This window comes from Condylura cristata, unplaced genomic scaffold, assembly GCF_000260355.1.
Source record: "Condylura cristata isolate star-nosed mole 26May11 unplaced genomic scaffold, ConCri1.0 scaffold00014, whole genome shotgun sequence".
In the NCBI taxonomy this organism is placed as follows: Eukaryota; Metazoa; Chordata; class Mammalia; order Eulipotyphla; family Talpidae; genus Condylura; species Condylura cristata.
In genome coordinates this window covers 10,941,781-10,955,143 of record NW_004567115.1, presented here as the reverse complement: position 1 = coordinate 10,955,143, position 13,363 = coordinate 10,941,781, and the positions used below count along the sequence as shown (strand labels likewise).

General features: G+C 38.2%; 1 protein-coding gene across 2 annotated transcripts in view; it reads left to right on the top strand.

The window, feature by feature from the left end:
- The first annotated feature begins 539 nt into the window (after positions 1–539).
- The window catches only part of NCK1 (NCK adaptor protein 1), a 69,717-nt gene continuing 56,893 nt past the window's right edge, over positions 540–13,363 (top strand). Inside the window, exon 1 of one of the 2 annotated variants that reach the window (XM_012724749.1) lies at positions 540–611. The gene's annotated coding sequence lies outside the window, so the exon portion shown is untranslated. The remainder of the gene's footprint in view (positions 612–13,363) is intronic. The other variant, XM_004682173.2, reaches the window with a different exon arrangement.

Here is a 13,363-nt window from a genome sequence, read left to right as displayed (position 1 = left end):
AGACTTAAGGCCCAAATGAGGCATATGTCTTACATTTTTCTGTCAGGTCCCCATTTTCAGGTCTTTCAGTTTTTCCTTTTCAATCCCCGCCCCTGAGAATCTTCTGTTGACTTTTCAGGTGCAGAAACCAGGATGACTCTCTTTGAACAGCTGGGGCTGAACAGGGACACAATCATTTTTGCTATGCTGAGGGGAGAAGGCCCAAAGTAACCTGCTAGTGTAATTCGGCAAGCAAAAATGGTTAAGAGTCAGCGAGGCCTAGCGCTTCTCACCTCTTCGGCTCCCTCTCTCCGTGGCGCGCAGCCTCAGCTCACTCCAAGGCCTCTGAGGGCTTGATTGACAGTTGGGCCTGCCCAATCCCAGCGCGGCGCAGGAGGCTCTCTCGTCAGGGAGGGGAGGGAAGGCGGAGACAGAGCCTATCAGATTGGAACGGGAGGGGGTTTCCTGCCCCCGCGAATCCGCCCGAGGCCTAGCGGCCAGTGAGCCCTGCAGCCCCGCCTGCCTGCCTCGCACGCCCCGCCCCTCTCCCCAGAGCTACGCGGCGGCAGAGCTGAGGCCTCGTGCCTAACGGCCATCGCTGCGGCCGCGGCGGCGTCCCGGTCCCTCCTCAGGTGAGCTGGAGCGGTGTGAGCTCCGCAAAAAGAAAGTAGACAGCCGTCTTGCTGACAGACGGACAGATAGCCTTTCCTTTCCCCGTGCGTCCTTGCAGCCTGTTACTCGCGGCGTCGCTTCCTCTTCCCTGGCAAAGTTAGCCCTGGAGGCGCCGTCTACCGGCCCGGAGCTGAGCTGGAGGGGGCGGGGAGGCTGCTGGGCCGGGCTTGGGCGTTTGCACAGCGGCTCGGCGCGACTCTCCAGCGCTGTCCTGGGCGGTGTTGCGGGGCTGCTTCCGTGTCTGTACCGGAGGGTCGCGTCGGATGAGCGCCGGGACCTATCGCCCCTGTGAGGCTGAGAGGTCTCGAGCCCTGTTTCTTCCCCTCCTGAAATACCCTGTTGCCCGTTGTGGCGTCATTCAAGGCCGGGAAGGTAGGCGTGAGATGGAGGGAAGGGGCGCTCTCACCTTCAGGGGGAGAGGAGGGTAGGGAGCCTAAACCCCAGTAGAGCGGGGATGCGCGTCCTCAGGTTGCGCCCTCCCCCCCCCCTCCAGGAGGTCGCTTTTTTCCTGGGAAATCTGTATTGTTTTAATCGAATGGACCTCCTGTAGAGTCATACGCTTTAGTTGCTTAGGCTGTGAGCTTTTGGTGTGAGTTGTAATATATCCATTAACGTGATCTAGATGGGTTGGTTTTGTGATCTTACGTGTTTCCATAAAAGTTAAATTTGCCGTTAAAAGCTGGGTTTTATTCAAGACCAAGAACCGTAAGAATATAGGAGCCCAGTGAATGCCGAACCAATGAGTGAAAATAATTGTTAGATTTGATAAGAAACCCTAGGAGTTAGGAAAGAGCAAGTTTTCTAACCCCATCGAAGGTGGGGAGCAAAGAGTCCGGTTAGATGTTGTAAGAGGTATCCAGTATTAAAAATGTTACTTTGGCAGGTTTATGAAAAACCAACCGTACAATTTATTAAGCTCCTGGAAAGCACTGTACCTAAAATCTCAAGTCTTCAGCCAGGTCACTGAGTAAACGGGGAAATAGTATTAAAAAGAAGGTTCTGTTTGCTTGTGTGGTAGTTGTCACTTAGGTTCAGTTCGTAAAAAAGCATCCCATTCACAATTTGAAAGTAACTTAAGAAGTGTGCATTGATTATTAGTCATTTCAATTTTATTTTTCGAAAAACTGGCATTTTCTTTGGGAAAATAGTGATCTTTAGGAATTCTCTGTATCTCTTAAACACAGTTTGCAAAGTGTTCAAGTTTCCTCAACTCCTTGTTTAAGTATTGAATTTTAAATTGTCTGCTTTTTTTTCTTGAGGGTTATGTTTTCTCCATGTTTTACCAGTGCTTTTCGCTTCTTGTAAATAATACTTGAAGCAGACATAGAATATTTTCTTGATTATTGAGTGATACTTTATGTTGCTATTTTTACTTTCCATAGATATTTGAGAACTTAACTTGCCAAGCTTAAGGCAGATTTGATGTGGTCATTACTAGTACTGGAAGACTTGATTTAAAAATTATGGATGCAGTCTAGCTTTTGGCCATGGTTAATTAAATTTTAGAATTTACTAACCTAATATATGGAAAAAATACCAAAACTTCTCTTACATACACCAGAAGACAAAATGACTTGATAGGTAAAATTGGTAGAAATTCTTTTAATCACTGAATATTTAACAAATTCTTGGAGAAATACATTTCCCTGCTGTCTTAGGAAAACAACTTACAGGGCCAAAAGAGACCATTAAAGGTTATTTAATTAAGGTAACGATTCTATCAAGATGATCCTCATTTAAACGATTTCAAAGATAAAAGGGATATACAGTCTTACTGTCAAATCTGATTCCATGTACTTTGTGGTATTTCCATGCTTTCAATTACCTAGATTTTAATTTTAATTTTGACTTCCTCTATCCATATAACTTCAGTTTGATCAGTTTTTATCCACCATTTTTTGATATTTCAGGTATCTACCTTTCCACTAGCTTTTTTTTTTTTTTAAAGATTGATTTATTTATGCATACAGAACTTGGGTACTGGCCAGAAGTGTGGGGCAAGGGATTGTGAGAAGAATCACCAGAGGCAGAGTGGGGAGCAGAACAGGGAGATTGACAAAGTACACTGCTGAGGGGAGCAGTGGGCAAGACAGGACAGGAGAGGTCTGCTGCGCTATGTGGGTCTGCTGTGCCATGTGGGTCATCTGTGGGGCTGGGGATTGAATTTGCACTGAAATGGCTGTGGCTGGCTTGCAGTGCTGTGCTTTAACCTGCTGTGCCATCAGGGAGGGCCTCCACTAGCTTTAAAAGAAATGGTTTCTACCTGTCTTTTTCCCCTACTCAGTTTGTCTCACTTGTTGCTTTAATCTTAAAATAATGCTTTAAACACATCCCTTACTGTTAAACCAGTTGTCACTCCCTGTTATCCATAGACTATAGTACAGGATTCCTTTTCTAATAATATGCACAAACCTATTTTTTCCTAATGAATGCACTACCTCTCACAGGAGCTGTATAAACCAATCTCTTACTCATGTATTTTGAGCTGTAAATTTTATATTTTTTTACCTTTATATCTGATGAGACTTAGAATGCCTATGCATAGACTACTTATTCTTTAAACCCAATTTTAGTCCCTCAGTTACTCAGGTAACAGATGAGGTCAGATTTTGCTAAACTTTTTGTTCATTCAGTGTAGGTTTCCAGATCTTTCTCTTCTTGGGGTGTTGCTTTTCTTTGAATGTGTAGCGCTTATTTAAATCATTCCTTGGTTTTTAATCTTACATGGTCTCGTATCGTAATACTGGAACAATATGGGAACGATGGAATCCAGTGTTCTGTTTTATAGATAGGGAAAACAAAATCTATATAGAATTAACTGCAATAAATTTTACACCCCTAGTAATGGAGGTAGAGTGGACGCTCAAACCTTGAATATGGTAAGGTATGTGTATACATTAAATTTTTTTTCCCTATGTATTTATGAAACTATTCCACTTTTTATCTCTTGTAATGTCATTTTGTATTTTTTGCTCCACATACTTTGTATTTTGTGTATTTTTGCCTTCTTACATAGACTCAGAACTTTTGTATGGGGATAGTGGAACTTCATGACTTGTATTTAAACAGTGGTTTAAAGTCTATTGTCTTTTCCTTTGCTTGTTAAGATGTAGTAATAGTATTACCAAAAATAGTGTCATCTCTATAGTTGAACTCCATTAGAAAATGAGTGAATTTCTTATAAATTTTACTGCTGGAGCTTAGTTTACCTTTCTCTCTCTCTTTTTAAAAGATTTATATTATTTATGTATACAAGAGCTGGGGTATAGGCCAGAGGTGTCCCGTGGGACTTGTGGGGGGCGGGGGGGGGGGCTGGTGGTGAGAGGATTCACTGGAGACAGAGTGGGAGGCTGATCTCCTGAAATACATGGCTGAGGGAGCAGTGGGCAAGACAAGTAAGCTCTGCTGTGCCATATGGGTCAGCTCCCTGGCCTGGGATCTAACTTGTGCTGCAGTGGCTGCCTATAACTTTATAGTGCTGAGACTTACTTAACCCTTTGAGCCACCAGGGAGGCCCCTGCAGTTTAGTTTAGCTCTTGATAAAGAGACTGAATCTCTGGGGTCCTTGAAAGTAGATGTGAAGGAGATCACCCAAACCAAATTTAATTAAGTTTAATAATTGAGCTAAGAATATTTTCTTCTTTTGAGTATTAGAATTATAACACTTTTATTTTTACATTTTGCTACTTTCTGTCATTTTGTCCATCAAGAACTAGATTATTGAGCAATCTGCTCATTTAGCAAGACATTGTGAAAATCATTTGTTTTCATCTGGGGAATTGGAGAGCATTTATATACCTATTCACATTTTTCCTCCTCATAACTCTATAAACTTTGTGCTAATAGCAGCAACATACGGTTGCCTTGTTATTTTTTTCTAACAAGAACTGAATGGTGTTAAGAAGATAGCACACAAAATTATTAGGGAAATATCTCTGGAGGAAGTGTGATTTTTCTGTTATGAAGCTATTAGAAGCTATTTACCTTTCATTTGTAGGTTTATTATAATGACTTTTTACTTGCTTAAATAAGGTTATCTGCTAAAACAATGCGGTGAAACACAGATTATGTTGTCCCTTTTTCTGAAATTGTGTTTAAGGATACTGAATTGGACTTGTGTAGTATGAGTAATTTCTACTTTGTTCAAATAGAACAGTGAGAATATGAATTTGAGAATTTTTTAAAAAATGGGTGTGTCTAAAAAAGTTTTATATTTTTAAGACTGTGCCTTCCAAATATTTCATTACATAGTTCCAGATCATGTTTCATTTGGATCAACTGAGATAATAACTATAACAAAGAAATATTCCAGCTACATTACAGAGATCTTCTATTAATTAAGGCATTGGAAAATTTGCTTAAAAGTGCTTGATCACATCCTCATATTATATGTACTTGAGTGACAGTTTTTTTTTTTACTTTTAGAAACATTTAGAATACTTAGTATACAATCCTTTCCTCCCAGATTTCTATTGCTGCCCTGCAAATGAGTTGCTTTAATTTTTCATGTTTCTTTTCATTTCTTTTTGAAAGTTTCGCAGTCCTCTGCAGCCTTCCATGACTTGATGTTTGCTCATATCTAGCTGCATCTCTGACATTTTCTCTTTTCTTTAGGCTACTCTTTGGGTCTTGACTAACCAAGGTTTTTTTTTTTTTAAACCTTAGTGCTTGTGATCATACTTTTCCCTCTGGGCTGATGGCTTTCTTAGGTTAGTGTTCAGTTTGGCTGCTAGTAACAGAAGTAAGCCAAATAACAATTTTTTATACTAGAGAAAACTAGGTTTTGTGTAGTACATATTTATTAAATATTATTTCCAAGGTATTTTCTTGTTATAAGTAATTGTGAAATAAAGGTCTTCATTTGTAAGTCCTTAATTTTTTTTTTCTTTTTGACACTACTGATGGTAGAATTCTGATGAATATACAACTTACAAAAAATTCACCACTAATGAATACTTGGTTTGGTGCCAGTTTTTAAGCTATTGTGAATAAAGCTGCTGTAAACATTCATTTACAAATTCTTCTAGTCTTCATACACACTTATTTCATACCTAGGAGTAGAATTGCTGTGTCTTTGAACCAGCTCTCTGGGTTGGGTTTCTCCAGCTCCCATAAAACCTATTTTTCTCCTATGTTAAGTTTTTCATTTCCTGGGAATCAGCTAGGCTTTTTTTTTTTTTTTTTTTTGGCTTGATCCTTTCTTTTGATGGAGTATATATCTCACAGTTGAGTCCTGTGATAGTTAAGATTATTAATAAAGGCTTGTTTTGGTTTCCATCTTGGCTTAATTGGATAAAAAATTATAGTTTGGAAATAATTTCCTTTCAGAATTCAGAAGATATCGCTATTTCTATTTCTAGCTTATGATGACTTTGGGAATTTTGTAGGAATTTCTGATCCTAATGTTTTTTGCCTTTGTGGAAACTTGTATCTCTTTTATTCTATTTTGTTAAATTTCATAAGGGCATCTATCACTTGACATACATCTATTTTTGTGCTGTGTGATTTTATATTTATTGTGCCCTCAAATCTGCAAAATTGTGTTCATTAGTTTATTAGAAATTTTCTCTTGTCTCTGGATGCTAGAAACCCAGAAAGCGTATTATCAGACTGATTTTTAAAGGCATCTTTTCCTTTTTCCTGCCTCATAGATAGCCATCTTATTAAGAGGAGAACATCTCTCATCTCCTCTTTTTGAGGACACCAGTCCACTTAGTACCCTATCTGTTTAATTTAATTAATAAATATTAATAAGCCCCTGAAGCTCCTATTTCCAAATACAGTCACAGTGGGGAGGGCAACTTAAATTTTTGGTGGGATACAGTTCAGTCCCTAAGCGAGATTGCTTCTCCTCTGTTTTGTTTCTCTTACCCCTTTTAGTAGTTTGGATCTGTTAGACTAGTTCTCTAGTATTCCTTTTTGTTCCCTCCTATTTTTCACTTGATACTCCTTGCCTGTTTATATGGTAGTTCCTTTAATTTTATTTCTTAAGCCTTTTGTTACAATTTTCATTGTTGCTACCAACATTTTGATTTCCCAAGAGCTCTTTCTGTTTTTCAAAACAAATTTTTAAATAATGAACATTTTAAGTTTGTTTCATAGATGCACTACTTTCTCTACTATCTGAGGCTATATATGAGTTAATTTTAAATAAAAAACTTTTTATAGATTATTTCTTCTGAATTGGTTATTTCTATTCATTTTGGTCTGTAACTCTTACATTGGAGGCTTATATAAAGTCAGTAATACTTCCATGGTATATCTCATGATCAAAAGCCTGAATTGATGGGGATTTAAAAAATTGGATCTTCATGCCCCATTTTTTCTTTTTTTTGGAGAAACTCTGATGTCCAGAAGGTGATTCCTGTTGGTTCAAGTTTGTGAGGAAAAACTCATTAGGTTGTGAGGAAAAACTCATAAGGTTGAAGGGCTAAAAAAGGTTTGGCATAGGGGTTGGATTTTTTATTCTCTCACTTTATTGGTAAGGCACACAGATCTTTAATTATTCTGGGGACCTCTAGTTCAGAGAGAGACACCTTAAAACACTTCTTCCAGAGAATTAAACCAGTAGACTTATTGTAGTAATAATGAAGTGGCCAACAATTAGGTAGGTACACTTGGAATAAAATAACTAAGAAAACTCCTTTTTAAGGCAGCTTTCACCCAGCCTTTCTTATTTAATCATGTCCTTCTCTCAGTTCAAGCATTGTATAAAGTCCTAAAAGATTCTTTTGAGGATTTTGAGGTATAAATTGGCTTTAAGTTTTTGGAATTTACTAAGTAAATTACCCATTTGTGTGTTTTTAGCATCTAAAAGTTTGTTGCTTTTGTTTTCCTCTGTGTTTTGTTCTGTTAATTACTTTAAGAAATTTTTACTAACATGACTACTTGTTATTTATGCTGCCCTTAGCTAGGAATGACTTTCACATTTTTAGAATAGAATATGTAACAGACTGTGTGGCCTAAAAAAACCTAAGGTATTTACTATATGGCCTTTTACACAAATTTATTTGTTCAACTGTCCATGCTGTAACATTTCTGATTTCCTCTAAAAAGCTATTTCTAGACTACTTCTACTTTTTACTCCTACTCATAAGTTTCAGTTTATAATCTTGGAACTTCCTGAAGCGATTTGTTTTAATTTTGTTTAGTACTTACTGTATTGGATATATTCTATTTACAAAGATATATAAAATCTCAGAGAGTTGGAAAAGCAGAATGATAATGCCAAAGAACACATAATTTGTGTGTGTGTGTGCATTTTTCTTTGTTTTGTCATCTAAATTTAGTACATAGGCTCATACACTTTGAAGAATGAGGAAAAAGGGCTGTTGTATTATGAATAGGCTAAGTCATATTTTTAAATGAGCCATTTTCATCAGCCCCTCTGTGTGTTTCATATATCTTAACAGTTGGAATGAATTGCTAGGCAAGAAATTATTTCATGCAGTAATAAACACACACACACACATATAACTAATATGTGTATGTTTATATATGTGTACACATACATGTATGTGTGCTTACTTTAAAAAAATCTTTTATCAGTTAACAATGAGAGTTAATGTGAATCATTAATGTCAGCATGGGAGAAATAGGAAGTGCATTGTTAAAAGAAATGTCTTATTTAAGTCCTGAACACCAAAAAACTCAAAAAAGTTGTCTAATCTTAATTGTTTGAGTAGATTCATTACAAGATTTTTGTATATTTCTTTCCTTTACCTGATATCTTGTCTTTATTATTTATTACTTTTTCTTTAATTTGATACAGACTTACACTCACTCAAATAATCTAGGATCACATGCCTACATCTCATTCTCTATTGGGGCTTTTATGGACATCTTTCCATGTCATTTTATTTAAATCTGAAGATTCTGGAGTGGGAAGCCTATGCATTCCAATATAGGGTTTATCACTATTTGGCCCTTTATATTACTTGGAGGTGATACTTAATCTGTTATTATGGACTGAAATGAGAAACTGTGAATCTGTTCAACTGCTAGCCAGTGTTTTGTGCACATTGAGAGCACCAGTACTCCCATTCAGATGAATGAATCAGATGTAGCCTAACTGGAATTAAAGATGTAGATGTTTAAAATGTTGTTGCTAACACTTGTCAAGGAAAACATACTGTTACAGGCACCCCAATGTGAATTGGGTTGCATATCTATGGGTCCTCAGCTGCGTGCTTAAGATTCAGTCCTGCTGTGGACACACACAAAAGGGTTCGTTAATGGGTTTATTTACAAGGAGAAAGGTAAAGGAACAACCCAAGGAAAAAGAGAAAAATACAAGTTAACTAGAATGCCCTACCAGTTCTGCTGATTTGGACTCCAGTAGCATGCTGAAAACTGATCAAGATCCAAAACGACCAGCCACAAACTACCAGGCCAAGAGCACCCCTAAGCCCACAAATTTAGTTTTATCCTAACCTGGCTGCTCATCTCCACCCTCCCAGCAGCATGCTTCTCCTCGGTATTGATGGGATTTGTAGTTCCAGTATCTGGAGTGGGGGGGCGGAGTCCATGAAATCTGTATCTGTTACAATACCAATTTACACCTTTACCAACAGTGTTTGTTAGCATTCTAATTTTCACCAATTACATACATAAGCATAATGTGGAGCATTTCAGCATACCTCTCTGAGTAATTAGAACAGTAAGACAAGTCAAAAGAAGTTTTGAGCAACGTAATTAACAAATGAATCTAATTGACATGTATAAAACATTTCACCAAACACCTACATAATACAGATTTTGATTGATTCAGTGCCTATGGAAATATTTTCCAAATTGACATATGCAGGATCATAAAGTAAATGGTAATAATTAGTTAGAGAATGTGTGCTCTAACATGTAAGCCATGTAAGTCAGAAATCAGTTAAGGAAAAAATTGTCAACTGTTTAGAAAGTAACTAGTTTACTCCTAAGTAACACAGGGATTAAAGAAAAGAAACAAAGTAATTTGAACTAAAAGGTGAAAATAAGATACAACTTAAGAGATACAGATAAGCCATGCTTTAAAATATATTTCTAGAAAGAATAGGGCTAAAAGTTAAGGACTTGTAAGTAAAGATTGAGAAATGATGGATTTAGTTGTATCTTACCCCACAAAGTTGACCAAGGTGATAGATAGTACAGTGATTTAAACTACCTGGGTAAAGAGAATGGAAGAAGCGAAAAGATTTTGATAGCTGGAATGCGGACAAACAGATGGAAACTTCTTAGTAGACTTAGGAGTGTTTCATCCTAAACAGGCAGTTGAAAAAATAGAATCATCAAGCTCCAGAATTAGCAGGCATTTTTGTGAGAGTAGGTGAGGGTAGGCCTAAAACTAGGATCATTTCAAAGCCTGTTAAAAAAGCAGCTCAGAGCCCTCCCTGGTGATGCAGTGGGTTAAAGCACAGCATTAAGAAGCTAATGCCACTTCAGCATGAGTTCGATCCCTGCCCCAGAGGTGACCCACATGGCGCAGCAGACCTCTCCTGACCCGCCCACTGCTCCCCTTAGCAGTGTACATCTATGCCTGTTCTGTGCCCTGCTCTGTCTCTGGTGAATCCTTTCATTGCCCCCATACCTCTAGCCTGTACCCTGTCTGTATGCATAAATAAATAAATCTTCAAAAAAAAAAAAAAAAAGGCAGCTCAGTCATAATATGAAAAATGTAGAAACAACCTAAATATCTGTCAGTTGTAAACAGGTAAATAAAATGCATAGCTACACAATGGAACATTATTGAGCAGTAAAAAGCAATGAGTTACTAATACATATTATAATATGAATGAACTTTGAAAACACACTAAATGAAAGAAACTAGTCACAAAAAACAGCATAGTGTATGATTCCATTTGTGTGAAATGTAATGTCCAAAAAATGCAAATCTATGGAGACCAAAGGTAAATTAGTAGTAAGTGGGAGTTGAGGAAATTAAAGGGGGATGGAAAAATAATACTCAAGGGTATGGTGTTTCTCTTTTAGTGCAATGAAACTAGAATAAAATCTTTGTGATGGTTGCACAATTCAGAAAATATGCTATTAAATTGTTGAATTGTATGCTTTAAGTAGGTCAATTTTTGTGAATTATACCTCAGTACACAGTTCCTCCTTCTCCCACAGAACAACCCAAACTTAGATCTCTACATCAATTTGTATAGTTTAAGTGATTGCTTTCTTTCCCAACAACCCCATCTGAAGACTGAAAATTTATCTTTTTCAGAGGACAAAATGGAGTCTAACATGAGGGACTAGATATAATGGAAGGTCAGATGTCCAAAAGAAAATACATGGATTGTGTGTGCCCAGTGTTTGGAACTTTATTATATCCTCTTCTGCATGTAGCTCCCAGGATTCAGCAGTCTATCTTAATAGCCCAATAAGGAACACTGTTAAGACCCTACTGTTAGGTGAGCCAATCAAGAATCACCAGGTAGGGGCCCCCTGGTGATGCAAGGTTAAGCCTTAACTATCTGCAGCCACTGCAGCAGAGTTTGATTCCTGGCCTGGGAGGTGACCCACGTGGGGCATCAGACTTCTGTCTTGCCCACTGCTCCCTTCAGCAGTGTATTTCAGTTGATCCACTCAGTCTGCTCTCCACTCTGTCTCAGGTGAATCCTCCCAGCTCCCCCCGGCCCCTACCTCTGGCCTATACCCTAGCTCTTGTATGCATAAATAAATAGATGTATAAAAAAAATCACCAGGCACATGAGAGGAAAACTTTTAACATAACAGACCAAAACAAGCAGAAAAGAAAATTTTGGAAGACATAAAAGAGTTACTGAAAATTAAAGAATAGTAGCAAGAAGAAAACACTCAGTGTAAGAGATACTTTTTCATGATGTAAAATGGAAAATAAATGAGAAAAGATAAACTCAGTTTAGGAAATTAACTTACAAAATAACAAGTGCCATTTAAACAAGACAGAGAAAAAATGAAGAAATATTAATGAAATATTTAAGAAAAATCCACAGCTTTAAGAAACACCATTTCGCCAATTGTGTTGCCCCCTGGGTACTCAGGGAAATGTGTAAAAGTGGATGTACACTTAAAATCAGAGTCAGAGAAATGGAGTGCACACAGTATAATGATTTTAATATGAAGAATTATTTAGTTAGATACTATGAATTGTGTTTCACTCAGAACATATGTTGAAAACCCCCTGTACCTAGGAAATGATCTTATATGAAATTACCACATTAAAGTGGGGTCATAGTATATCCTATTTCAATATGACTAGTGTTCTTTAAAAGCAGTGGGGAAATTTCATTATACATTTCTATACACAGGAAAAATGGAAGGAATGTGTGGGGTTAACAGGAATCAAGTAAGGCATGGATGAGATCCTTCCCTAGTGTCTTCAGATAGGCATGGTCAATACCTTGAATTTCTGATCTCCACAAATGAGATGAATTTCTTTCCTAAACCAGTGTAGTGAGATGAATTCCCTTCCGAAGCCAATCCAGTTTGTTACTTTGTTACAGCAGCTCTCAGAAACTAATATACTAGGTAGAGAACTAAAAAGGCAATAAGTAAAGAACACTCATGTATCACAGAGATAGTAACTTTAGGAAGAGGTTACTAGCTGTAGGATGGGAGAATAGAGATTGGGATTATTAAAATTTAGAAAGTTAAAGAGTGACTATAAGTAGCTGAAAATTGAGTTTCTGCCTGCTCTGTAACTAAAAGTGTTTTTATAACTTAATGAGACTGATTTGGGAATGTTAGAGAAAACAAAGTACAGAAACATTGCTAATGGGAACCACAGCTGTTGCCAGAATCTAGGTTGTTGGTTGATGCTGATTTTCACCCCTCCTGTCTTCCAGTGTCTTTCTACCGCCACATATAGGAATAGTCTAACAGCCAACAAGCAATGGAGAAAAGTGATTCACAGAGTTTTGTTCCCCTTTTCTCCCCTCTCCTTCTTCCCCTCCATTACAAAGCAAAGAACAAGTTTGAAACAAAGGGACAATATGATAGATAACCCATATACACAGACACCAAGGTATATCTGTGTGAAAATTAAGAAAACATGGGACAAAGAAGACCCTTTTAACTTAGAGGATACTCAGTATTGTGAACTGCATGCTCACAAACTAAAAGTGAGTAAAGCCTTCAAAATGATTTCCAAATTACAATCATTTATCCAGTCAAATTGTAACAGGGTGGACCCACGAAAAGGGGAAGTTCCAGGTTCCCTGCTCCTCCCAGAAGGAGGGTGGAGCTGAACAGAGAAGAGAGGAATCTGGAAAGGAGACTGAAGAGGAAGAAAGCTTGATGGAGAGCCAGAAGGTGACCTGAGGGAGGCACACGGAGCAGAGAGACATGTGAAGAAACCGTGCTTGCTTGTTGGTCCTAGGTTGCTTGAAACAGATGTGGGTGAGAGATCTGTGAGGAGGTTCACTATGGCAGCAGGTATCTTGATTTTGCTTTTGCTCTTTTCTTCCCAGACTTGTCTGGCCATGTCTGACCCTTTTCTATGAGTCCTGGCCAGAAGCTGCTTTAAGCTAGTTGTGGGCTTTCAGGCCTTGCTTTGGGCCAATCCCTTTTGGGTAGACTTTTTTTTTTTTAAAATAATATAATAGTGGGCCCTCCCTGGTGGCGCAGCGGGTTAAAGCACTGAACTTAGAGACTAAAGCCACTTCCGCATGAGTTCGATCCCCGCTTGCCCCGGAGGTGACCACATGGCGTGGCAGACCTCTCCTGGCCCGCCCGCTGC